General features: G+C 48.4%; 1 protein-coding gene across 5 annotated transcripts in view; it reads left to right on the top strand.

Annotated features, from left to right (window-relative positions):
* The window catches only part of ELMO1 (engulfment and cell motility 1), a 468,564-nt gene that overhangs the window by 346,055 nt on the left and 110,088 nt on the right, over window positions 1-12,421 (top strand). The window contains exon 1 of one of the 5 annotated variants that reach the window (XM_053925921.2): window positions 3,060-5,381. The exons of the other annotated variants lie outside the window; for them this stretch is intronic. The gene's annotated coding sequence lies outside the window, so the exon portion shown is untranslated. Of the gene's footprint in view, window positions 1-3,059; window positions 5,382-12,421 lie in introns of those variants that run through there. 5 annotated transcript variants of the gene reach the window in all.

The raw sequence follows: 12,421 nt of genomic DNA on the forward strand, positions 1-12,421 counted from the left end.
TCCTCCCCTTCTCGCATTGATGCCAAGGCCCTGTCCCAAGGAGCTTAGCATCCAGGGACCTAGAGGTAAAGCGACATTACAACAGGCTTTGTAAGTTCTGCTCCCGATCACCTCTTCATGGGGGTGAGGAGAAAGGAAGTAGCTCTCTGTGTATGGGGATCTTTCCAGAATGTTATAATAATTATCTCCCCTTGGGGATAAGAGGATGTAAAAGTTATCCTGACCACACTGAGTTGAGGTTTCGCATATGTTCTGGTTTTCAAAATGCACTGTGTAAAAGTATAAAATCAGAAGTAACTATATACTGGTCAACCCAACTGACTAGAATATATCTCTCCAGGGTCTCTTGAATGAAATACAGCCATTGATCTGCCTCAACAGTGACCGCACTTCTGACCTGTTGGGGCAGAGTTCCTGCTACTGGCCTCATACCCTCGGGGCCCAGGGTCTGGCCTGTCTGCTTCTGTTAGCCGGGCGGATATAAGTGTATGTGTATGTGCGCACGCGCGTGTGCATGCACACACTCACTTTAGCACATGTGGGTGGGATAGGGGTGCCTTAAGGAGGCTAAGGTGTGGCCAGAGGTAAGCCTTCTGCAATACTCACCTGTTCGGGATTTTCTTGAGGCCACTCATGTTCCTTTTAAGAATGAAACAAACAAAACTGGGGCTCACTGTAGTCATGTCATTAATGAGGGGTCATTACCATCACATCATGCCAGCGAGGAACACGATTCCTGATGAAAGAAAGGGATGCTCCCGGAGTGGAAGTGATCTATCTTGAACCTGGACTGGGAACATGGAAGGGTTTGCTGTTAGTGCTACCCCTTTATAACTAGTAAACAGAAGCCCCTTCAGCCCCTTTCAAATGCTCAATATACATGCCGTTCACTTTAGTGAAGACCGGTAGGGAGATGAAGAAGACCTTAGACAGCTAGTTTAGGAATCATTCTGCGACTGTCATTGTATTTTCTGATCCAGAAACACATGTCCCCAAGCAGAATTCTTTTTTGATTTGTGAATTTATTTAAGAAATATTACAAAGCATACAAGTTACCTCAGATTTGGTAATAGTACATTTAATAAATCATGTTTATGGAAAGGAGTAGAATTGAATTAGCTGGAATCAGACCCAAGAAAATGCAGACTAAATGGTAACAGCGGGGCCTGCCCAGCGCAGAGCAGAGAGGACAGGCTGCAGTGCGGGATGGCACGGAAAGAGGATTCTCCTGTGTTTTCGTTCAGACGCCCGGGGTGATGATTTCTCCTGGAACTTTTCCGGTGTCGGATGCGGCAGTTTCCTTATGTGCGGACAGCACACAATAAACCTGAAAGTGGTCAGAAGCTTGAGGATAAGCACTGACAGTACATTCTGAGCCTCTGCAGGGCAAGTCCATTAGATCTGTGCTTCCGACCAACTCTCAGAGGCTTGACAAACAGCAGTTTGGGTATGAAGCCAAGAAAATGTAGGTCCGCCTGTCTTTGAGGTTCAGCTCTCCAAGCTTGGACATGCTCTTTTCATTGCATACTCTAGGAAGGAAAGAGTACTCAGTAATGACCAACAAGTAACCCGGTCTGTGATCTCAGTCTCAACACGGCTAGACGAGATTCCACAGGGAGGTTCCATGGAAGATTCTCCAAAGACTGTAGGGATTTCGTCTCACGTGACCCTTCTGCAAATGTTGGGGAAGCTGCTTATTCTTCAGAACTCGAACCGTGATGAGCTAGGTGAACCAGAGAGCTTGCTTGCCAGCTTTTGAACAGATGAGGCAGGTGGATCAGACTAAAGGCCAAAATATATTCCCTGTGTACCTTGAAATTTTGTTTTAAAAACAGATTTTCCAGGGAAAAAAGTAACCTGAAGAAAGCAGATGACCATTCACGGTGTCCACGATGATAGATGAGCTGCCCGTCTTACTGCGGGCAGGTCTGATAGCATCTTTAACTACCTGGTGAGCCTGGCCTTTAAGAGCCTGCGTGTCCTTTCTTCATGGGCCTCCTCACTGGCGTAGCTCCTGAGCTGTGAGTTGTATCCCGTGTCCCTCCCCCCTCATCTGGAGAACTGGCAGCCATTCAAAGGGAATGGTCTGGTTCTGCTGTAGATGGATGGGTCTTTGGGGAATGGTGTGAAGTAGTGAGATGTCCCCATTCTCCAAAAAAAAAAAAAACCCTTCTGTATTTTATGCATTAAGGATTAATTTAGGGTTGGTCTTCTTTTCTTTCATGAGCAAATCTCTTTGCTTGTGGTATGTATACTAGTGCCCTGCAGAACTTGGGAAAATGTTTCCTGACTCCACTCCCTGAGATTCTGGCTTCAGAGGGAGGCAGTGGGGCCCCAGAAATCTGCATTTTGGTGAGAACTGCCAACAGTTCTGATAGAGATGGTCCCTGCAGATGGCACTTCCAGAAAGTGGAACTAGAATCTCTTGGTTCAAATCCCAGCTCTGCCCCTTTTTATCTTTGTGGCCTTGGACAAGGTAGTTAACCCCTTCGTGTCTCAGCTCCCTCATTCTGTGTAGTAGGGATAAGAGTCATACGTCACAGGCTTGTCCTGGGGACTGACTTGGTTAATCTAGATCCGGTGCTGAGACTACAACCGGGCTGTTCCTGGCTCAGTGCACGGTGGCTAGATCAGACCCACGAGTCCGTGGAGGCCTTGAAGTAGATTGCTTCCATCAGACCAGTGTCCTGTTCATATGCTGTCGAGGTCTACCGAAGGGCATACGGGCTCATGCTGGCGTGCTGGGGGAGGGCTGGGAGTCAGTCAGTGGAGCACTCCAGTGGCGGCCAGTGTTGGTAGTTGGACAGCCACACTCCGGAAGGCGGTCTCAGGGCCCTGCAGGTCTGGCCCCGGCTTCCTCTGTAGGCTCGCCTCACAGCAGCCCTTTCGTGGGTCGTTCTCACTGTGATCAGCCACATGGGCTTCTTGCAAGTCCCAGAGCTGCCCCTACTCCTGGCCCAGGTCCCGGTGCACGTGTCACCACTGATACTGGTGCACATGTCACCACTTAGGTCTCAGAGGCTGTTCTCATCCTCTTCAGTTCATTGACTTGTACGCTTAGATCTGAGCTCAGATACCACTTCTTGCAAGATACACTTCCTCACCTCAGTGAGTCTTTTTATTACTTGTGTCTTCAGACCCCTTCTGCGAGAGTCGTTGCACTGTGAGGCAAAAGCAGTGTTACCTTGTGTTGTGACCAGCGCAATGTTCTCACAAGATATTTGTGAGTGACAAACCAATGGTTAAATTTTGGTTCAGGGAAGGCCTGGTTGAAATGACATGTTTCTGCATAAAAACAGCGGCGATTTGGACAGTCTCAGGAAGGTGACAAGCCAAGGGGTATGGGTTCCTGTGGTGCAATAGAGAAGGCAGGACATGTTACAGATGTTCCAGAGAGACGGTGGGGAAGCGCTGAGGTCTCCATGGCCCATGCAGGTGGAGGCAGTCTGGACAGAGCTGAGAAAGATCGCCAGTGCTGGATTTGGGGGCCCGGGAGGCAGAACTTGGGTGAGAATTTCTTCCCAAGCTCACGGTGGCCCAAAGAGGCAGAATGGAAAACCAGGGTTCAGATTCTGGAAAGAGCAAGTCCAACCTCAAGACCACTGAGCCAATGCTGAGCACTTGCAGATGGGTGGCAATGGGGTTAGCACTGAGGGTCCCGGAGGAGTAAAGGAGCCCAGGCTACTGTTACTTGGGAGGCAGTGAGCATGTGGTAAATGCATAGTTCACCTTGGATTCCAGAGCCAGAGACATACAAAGGGGAGGTCTCCACCCCACCCAACCCCCAGGCCTGGTGTGTTGTTAATGGTTTGCAGGCAGCAGGTCTGGCAGAGAGACCTTAAGGGAAACGAAGGTTCATGACGATTGGGCAGAGGATAATTTTTTTCTTTCTAATGGAAGCCAGAATCATAGCCCTCTTTGACACTTGGCATTCTCAGTCAATCTCTGTAGGACTGAGGGCTTCCTGCAGACACCCACCTGTGCCTTGACCATCCTCTGATCTCTGCCTGGGTCCCGCCAGGCCAGACAGCCATTCGTTGCTCAGTGGTGCCCCCTGCTGTTGAAGAGAAAGATAGCAGTGCATCCAGAGTGGGTGACGTTAGCTGCACAGGTGACCAGGAGAATTTGGAGCAAGCAGGGGAGGAGTCTGCGGAAATCCAGGGAGGCCTTGGACAGAGGCTAATGCAGAGAAGAAGCTGAAGATTATGCTTAAAAATCTTCCACAAACTTCCCCAGGGTAATTCCTTCCTTCCAAAGATTTGCTAGGAACCATGGCCACCATGCCTTCTCAGAAATGCCATTGCAAACTTTTATTGGGGGACTTTCTGAGCTGTTAGATGGCAAACCTTCTAAAAGACATCCCAGTCATTTTTAGGTGAACCTACGATAAGTTTTAACAAGGAGTGTAGGCACAGGAAGGGCTGTTTATTTACATCCCGGGGAGGAATCCTCAGAGTGTGGATCCTCCCAGGCGCCCTGCTGGGATGCACTCTCGCGTGCACGCGATTCTGGGCACGTGAGTGAGCTCGCCTGGTGTGCGTGTGCTATGTGTACCCTGGGAGGCGGGTACACGGTAAGGACAGAAAGTACACACAAAGAGAAGGAGGGAGAAAGCAAACTCAGAACCAGACAAAAGTAAAGAGAGAGGGAGAGATGAGATTGCAGTTGATTATGGGTCTGGCAGCAGATGCTCTACACGATTCCAACTCGCTGCAGCCAGTCTGTTTCCATGGCAACAGAATCAGTAATTATCGAGCCCCGGCGTTCTCCCCTCCTTTCTCCCAACAAGGTGGAGGCTGATGAATATGAACTATCGCCAGCCCATCGCCAGCTTTCTTTTTCTTCTTCTTCCTCTCTTTTCTTCTTTTAGTTCTTTGTGAAGAACAGTGAGGGTATTGAGGTATACCAAGAAGAGGAGCTATATGTTTATTGATGAAAGACATTAGGCACTAACATTGAAATGAAGTTATATTTTTCTCTTGCGAATACTATAAGAGAAAAAAGCTCTTCCTAGAAAAGCGGATGATCCCTGAAGATGCTAAATAAATGAGCAGGAGTTTCCCTGAAATGGAGGCTCCTTTTGATTGGCCGATCTTTCTGCGATTCCTGCCAATCGGAGCACCCCTGGGCTCCAGCTCCATAAACATAAGCAAAGCTCCATGCTCATTCTCCTGGACTTGAAGTGTGTGCCATTCAAAGGTGTGCGGTGAGTCTCCATTCACATGGCTCAACTGGAAACCTGTCTCGCGAGCAAGCTTACTCAGGAACCATCTGGTGTTCCCGCACATTGTTCTTCGGGGGGACGGCTCTAAGTCATTCGGTGGCGGCAGCGGCTTAGAAGCAGTATTTGTAGTTGGGAAAGATGCAGTTACGTGAGCTTGGTGAGTAAACCTCTGTCTTCTACATCTGTCCGCTGCTATTAGCAGGCTGAGCTCAAATGTAGCTTTGTCCTATTGTCTGCCGAGAAAGCTGTGAATCGGAACACGCCCATGGAAGAACCGGCATTCTAGGGTTCCTGTGATATGTGAGCCCCGGGGGCTGCAAAGGCTGCATGCATTGCTTGGCTGTGGTCGCATTTGCAGTTGACTGTGTATTATACTCGGACATTGGTCTGTCTTGTTACGATTAGTGTGAGGCGCAGAGTTCTGCTTTATCTCCCTGGGGACCATTTCAAAAGAAGATGCTTTCAAACTAAATTAATAAGATTCAGTGCTGGGAAGAGAGAGAAAGAGGCAGGCACAGAGCTGAGCCGTGCGCTGCTCCGCTGTGTTGCTGGTGTTTGCTTTGTGAAGAGAGATGTTATCACCGATGGTCTGTCAAACACTCCCCAGACCCCCAGCTGCAGAAGGAAGCGCCTCTCTCGAGTGCGCTGCTGTTCTTGGCTCGGGAAGTGTGCACCTGAGCTAGGTAGTGTCCCTTTCTTTTTGCATGAAACCAGTCTCCAAATTGAAATATGTTCTCTCTCCTTTAAAAAAAAATTGATTGCAAGGATGAGTTGTGCATTGAGACAAATTTTAGCTGTCAGAAATCATGCTTTGAAATGACTCTGTTTGGCGTCCTTTTAAACCTCTGAAAACCAGAGAGGTTTGCAAAGTTATTGTATTCAAGGATTGGCTCTTTGCCAGGGGAAGGGATGCTCTGAGCAATTGCTCTGCTCCCCGGGGGTTAATTTTCTGACACCAGTGATGAAATTTTCAATTTTGTTGGGTAGGAGCAGGAAGAATGAGACAGTGGTGTTGTAAACAGGCAGTGGAGGGATAATGTATGGAAGGAGAAACTCTTTGCCTTTAGGGATGCTTCTAGCTACAAACTTAGAATTATATGCGGCCATACAGAACTCGGGCACAGCATAGGATTCCAGAGGAACTATAATTCTTCCAAACCTGGAGAGGAAAGGCATTGTCTTCGGTGTGGGTTCAGAGAGTGGGGCTTCCACCCCCCGCTGGGAACCTCTTGCAGCGTCTCTGTCTGCCGATTCGGAGGCTTCATCTCTGCTACTTTTTTAAAAATGAGATTTCTTATGTTCTGTGCCAGGACTCGATGTCTCCTACAGTCCACTTGGGTTCAAATAACAGAGAGGAAATGAGGAAAAAAAGTATTTCATCTGGTTTATAAATAAATGCACGTGAAATGGTTGTACAGGGACATCTTATTGGTTTGCCCTTTAAAACAATGTCCTTCTGACAGGAGAGAGTGTCGTGGGTCTTCACGTGGCTCTAGAATAGAATTTGCCGGGTTCTCCATAGGATCGGGGAGGAATGGGTCAAGCAACACTAGAGATAGGAGGGTTTTGCCTGGAGAAGACTTGCCTGGGAGAGACCTTCTAGTCTTGTGACCAGTGAGGATGGAGACTTTGCTAACTGTGGGTGACAGTCCCCAGCGTAGGGGGAGCCTGGCCCCTTGACCAGGTCGGGGACCCCCTGCTTAGTTGAAGGCCTGTCTGGAAATGCAGACTGCTGTCGGATGCCGAGGACTCACGACGCTGTGCTAAATGCAGAACTACGCCTGGCTATTGGCACGTGTGTGCAGGGGGCCTCTCCCCGGGATGCCTCGAGGCAGGCAGCGCTGGGAAGAAGTCTGGTTCTCGCCGATGTACATGAGTGACAGTCACCTCGTTAGAATGACCCTCCATCCTTTTTTGGTCCTGTCTCTCCCGTTGGTGTCATAGATATGAGTGAAGTACTGGCACCTGTAGGCAAGAATGAGAAGAGACAGCCTTTTATGGAAGCAGTAAAAGTGTAAAAAAAAACATTTAAGAGTAGTTATTAACCTATTTTTGGATAATGCCAGTCTAAGAATTTGAAAGCTAGGAAGCTCTCCCCTGGGTCTAAGACAATTCATTTCTGCACAATCACATAACACTTTGATGACAGCCCATTTCAGGGTCAAGTAGGATCTCTGTGCAGGGAGAAAGCCAAGAATTTATTACACACTCAAGTTCATTCCTTCCTTCTTGCGCCTGGGTTCCCTGACCCCTGCCACAGCCCGTCCGGTGAGCTGCTGCCCCGAGCAGTAGCTTCAGGACCTGAACGAGGCCCCGGGCACCCTCTCCCAAGGCTCCAGTCAAGACATCTGGGAAGTCACTCTAGAGCATGGCGGTTTTCTCACTCCTGAGCTCGGGGGGCTGGGGAAGCTGGAGTTGAGGGACTTGAAAATGTTCCTTCATCTTTAACGTTTTTGAGGTATCGCCACACAGTTTTCCACAGTGGCTGCACCAATCTACATTCCCACCAGCAGTGCATGCGGGCTCCCTTTTCTCCACATCCTCACCAACACTTGTTGTTTGTCGATGTATTGATGATGGCCATTCCGACAGGCGTGAGATGATACTGCGTTGTGGTTTTAATTTGCATCCCTCTGATGATTAGCAACCCTATGTTCATTGCAGTGTTATTTACAATAGACAAAATTTAGAAGCAGCCCAAGTAAAGGAGTGAGTAAAAAAAGCTGTAGTACATTGAAGCAATGGAACACTATTCAGCTGTGAAAAAGAAGGAAATCTTATATTTTGTGACAGTGCGGATGGACCTTGAGAATATGGTGCTAAGTGAAATAAGCCAGTCAGAAAAAGACAAATACCCTATGATCTCACTTATATGTAGAATCTAATGAACAAAATAGACAAACAAACAAAATAGAAACATTCATAGATACAGAGAACAGACTGATAGCTGTCAGAGGGGAGGCAGTTTGTAGGGTGGGTGGAAAAGGCAAAGGAATTAAGCAAACAAACTCCAGACAGACTCCAGCACGATGATTGTCAGAGAAGAGGGGTGGGGGCAGATAGAAGAGGGTAAAGGGGAGTAAATGGTCCCACATAATACAATACACAGGTGATGTACACTATGTAATTTTATTAACCAATGGCACCCTCATAAATTCAATAAAACAGTAAAATAAATAAGTAAAACGTTCTTCCAGGTGCCAGAGTCAGCTGCACCCTGTAACTGTTCTGCGTGCTCCCGGGAAAGGGCTTCTTCCACTGCCTCCTCCTGGCATTTGCGGGAGGTGGGCATGTTAGAAAGAGAAGTGTAAGATAAAGGAAAGTGAATTTCCTTGGATTTTCAAGTGACCGTCGAGTCAACTACTGTGAGTCAAGGCGAATGTAGGAAAGTTGAGTCCGGGCCCTGGAACTCAGAAGTGAGGGTTGTGAGAATAGAATTCCTCGCTTCTCCCAGCAGCTGGAATGAAACCGGTCCCTGCAGGACTCGCTGACCTGCTTTGAGTGTTCACTGCGTACCGGGCCCCATTCAGTGCCTCTGCGGTACATGTGAATAACTCACTGAACCTCGACAACAGCCCCAATGGGACTGTTTGGATACCTGTTTCCTAGGTGAGGAAATTGAGTCACCAGAATATTAAAGAGCTTGCCTACGTCTCTCCAGCGAGGAACTGGCAGGCACTTGGTGTTGGCACACGTGCTGGCTTGCTCGTGTGCTGATTCGTGGCTGAGGGCAAGTGAGTAGGGGGAGGAAGTCTCCCCGGCTCTCCATCTGTCTGATGGATTCAGGCCACAGGGAATTGAATTCAACAGTCATCACAACAAGTGACATTACCAAAGAATTTCGGGCTGGGTGGGTGAATTATTAATGATGCCATTGAGGAAAAGAAGTTTGAGCTCAGTAAACACTCATCACCAGCACGCACCCTGTGGTCCTCCCTCGTGTTACTCTGCAGCTTGCTGTCCCGTCCTGCAGAGTGTTTATTTGGGCTGAATGGTGTCAGAGTCTGTATGAGACAGGTGCTTCCTGGGCCAGCTGGGGGAGGTGGAAGGTCGCCTATTCTGGGGCTGCCCTTTGCTTGCATTTGCCAGGCAAATGATTTGTAGTTTCCATAGCAACGGTGAGGGTCCCAAAGGGCCAGGAACAGCAGGGAGCTGGTTTGGGGCTGTGCATGACCCACGATGGCTATGGGAATCACCAGGCTACTGTGCTTTCTGAGTGAGCAGCAGGGACGGGCCCAGCTCAGAAAGAGGTTCCGGGTGGTGACAGTGACCACACATTGATGCAGCCACTGAAGACTCAGAAGAATAGGCCTGGAAATCACTGAGTGGCAGGGGTTTCAAACAGTGGCATCAGGGGGCACAGGGAGCTGGGGGCATGGGGGTCCTCCATCCCAGTTCCACCTGAGCATCTCCATTTGTGCCTGTTTTATCAGCTGGCATCCCCACGGAAGTCTTCTGTGTGAAGCATGAAGGAGAAGGGGTTAGGTTGCTAAAAGGAAAAGTTATGGATCTCCTAATGTCCATTTGACATAAGAGCATAGAAGGCCCAAGCCTATAAGAAGACCACATTGCCAGATGCCCATGGAATCTGTGAGGTCCCAGTGACAGCTTTTACAAACGGGGGCTATTTGCTATGCATGCCTAACATTACATCTTTGCACTATTACTCTGGGTAGGCGTATGCGTAGAAGACAATTTCAGTAACTATTCGAAGAATAATGTCCTACAGGGACGATGTGGCAGATGTCTTTCTAGACCAGCAGTGTCTAGAAATAGAATGCAAGTTCTGTATGTAATGTCAGTGTTTTTGGTAATTTCCGCATCTAGTATGTCTGAGATATGATCGCCCCAATTCTCCAAAATCATTAACAACATATTAATCTTCACTTTTTCATGCTCAGTCTTGGAACTCTGACATGTGTTTTATACCTACAGCCCAGCTCAGTTTGTAAACTGAATTTTCACAGGGAATCTGTATTTGAATCTCCTAAAATCGTTCAGAAAGTAGACTCATGTAGGCAGTTGTTCCAAACATACTTAAACCTTTTCCAGTAGCTGAAGTATCTAAAATTAAATGAACTTTGAAGTGGAATTGCACGGTCCCACCAGCCACACGTGGTCCCTTGTGGTCAGTGGCTCCTGCACTGGACAGTGCAGTGCTGGACTCTCAAAGGACTCTCTGCAGATACTGCTGTCACTTCATGTCGCTCCAGGGCACCTGCGTCTCTTTCCCCTCCGTGAGGTCCCCGGGAGACTTGCTGCAGGAGCAGGGAGAGAACAGAATGTCGCCGTTCACAAACTTGCTCACCTATGCCTTTCACCACTGCATACAGCCAACACAGCATGGAGGGGACTCTCGGTTTCCCCCTTACACTGTGTGGCTTGGGGAGAGTGAGAGGTGTGTCGTTTCCTGCAGTGTCAAGGAAGTAGTCACCATCTGCAGCATTTGTCAGTCCCTAGATCGCTTGGCCCTGCCACTCACTGTGCTTTGGGTCCACTGCCCTCAACTCAGTGTGTTCAGGGAACATGGGTTCAGTTTTAACACCAAGCTAAGCAAACCATGACTGAGAAAGTCATTCAGCTGCAAACAGGTCATCCTTTACAAAGACAAGTATACATTGAGGCTCAGGGATGATTTAATTGCTGCCATCTTACCCAATTCTGCACATTTTGTTTAGCGAGAAAATGGTGGCTAAGTAGTTGTTCCAGTTAATTTGGTCTTAAAATCCTTACCTTCAACTTCAGATATTAGCCCATTGATCCACTTTTCCTCAAATTTTTATTTTTTAAGTCAAGCCAGCTATGAAAATGTAATCAGCCTCTTCAATCACTAGATGAAAAGTGTACCGCAAAGTCTTCGAGACCTCTGGTCCCAGCCTCCTGAAGAGCTCCTACCATTAACAGTTGCAGCCAAGTTCGCAAGTGGGTGAACAAAACTCACTTTAAAGTTTCGTCCCCCTAAACCTTCCATTAATTAAGAGCTCTTTTACAAACTACACAAAACATTGAGAAAGGAAAAAAATATCCATAGAGTTCAGTACCACCTCTAACATCAGGTGCGGCTTCTGGTCCAACTCTACCCGTTTCCAGTGGGACAGAGTTCCCAAGCCTTAAGCCTCGTGCACTAGAGCACCCAACAAGCGTTTGTTGGATTAAATTGGGTGGGTCCTTGCAGCCTCTTTCCTATCTTGCAACTTCTTCCTTCCCATGGCATGACTTCATCTCCTTTTCTGAGGCAACACTGGTGGGCCAAATGGAGTGAACCCTTGGCAGCTCACTTGTGAGAGGCAGAGGACTGACTTGTGAATCTGCTGACATGTGGCCAAGCCAAGCGCTCAAATCTCGGATGCAAGTAGAATGAAGCGCTGGGGGATCCCCAGGGGTGTGGAGACTCTGGGAAGTAGCTGTACGTCCCATGAGTAAACTGATCACTGCAATAAATGTCTGTGCATTCCACTGGGTTTTGAAGTCCGCCGACTTGCTAGCTTATTTGAAACATTCTGTGATCTAGAATGAAGGATGAGGAAAGTATTTGTACAGTCAGCAGAGCAGTACTCTAGAGTCTAAGGCCTTGTGTTGTCTCTTGTTTTGCAACAAGATTTTGCAAGTCACTAAACTTGTGTGCTCCTCAGCACCCCCACGTGGGTAAAGAGGATCTTGGGCTGGGTGACTTGCAAGGTCATATATACGTCAAGCTTCCAAACAGTCTATTCTCTAGGGCCCATGTTCCATTGGTCACAACAGTCTTTCACACTGTACCCAGAGAGAGCCACTACCACGCTATCGGAATTGGCTTGCAGCTGCAACTGACTTGCCATCCCTTTCCTGCGTCCTTCCCTCAGCCCCATGCCTCGTGGAGGGCTTTGAAAGGAACACAGAGGGAGCTGTTATCGGTAGGCAGGGTTTCGGGATAGGGGAATGAAAGCCTTTTGCTCACCTCTTGCTCAGCTGTTCAGGGAGGCGTTGCCACCTGACAAGGAGGGCTGCAGCGTGACACTTGGGACTCTCTCCTCTTTTCCTCGGAGCTGCGACTGATGAGAGACCTGTCGAGGAGAGCAGTTCCCTGGCACCATTCCCAGACCTGGAAGCACATGAAAGCAGGTTTCATTCCGACTTCGTTGGAATTATAGCTGCACATTTGAGAGAGCATCTGGGGCAGTGCTAACATCACCCACTTGCCTGGTTGGGAGGAAGCAC

The sequence above is a fragment of the Desmodus rotundus genome, chromosome 6 (assembly GCF_022682495.2).
Source record: "Desmodus rotundus isolate HL8 chromosome 6, HLdesRot8A.1, whole genome shotgun sequence".
Taxonomy (NCBI): Eukaryota; Metazoa; Chordata; class Mammalia; order Chiroptera; family Phyllostomidae; genus Desmodus; species Desmodus rotundus.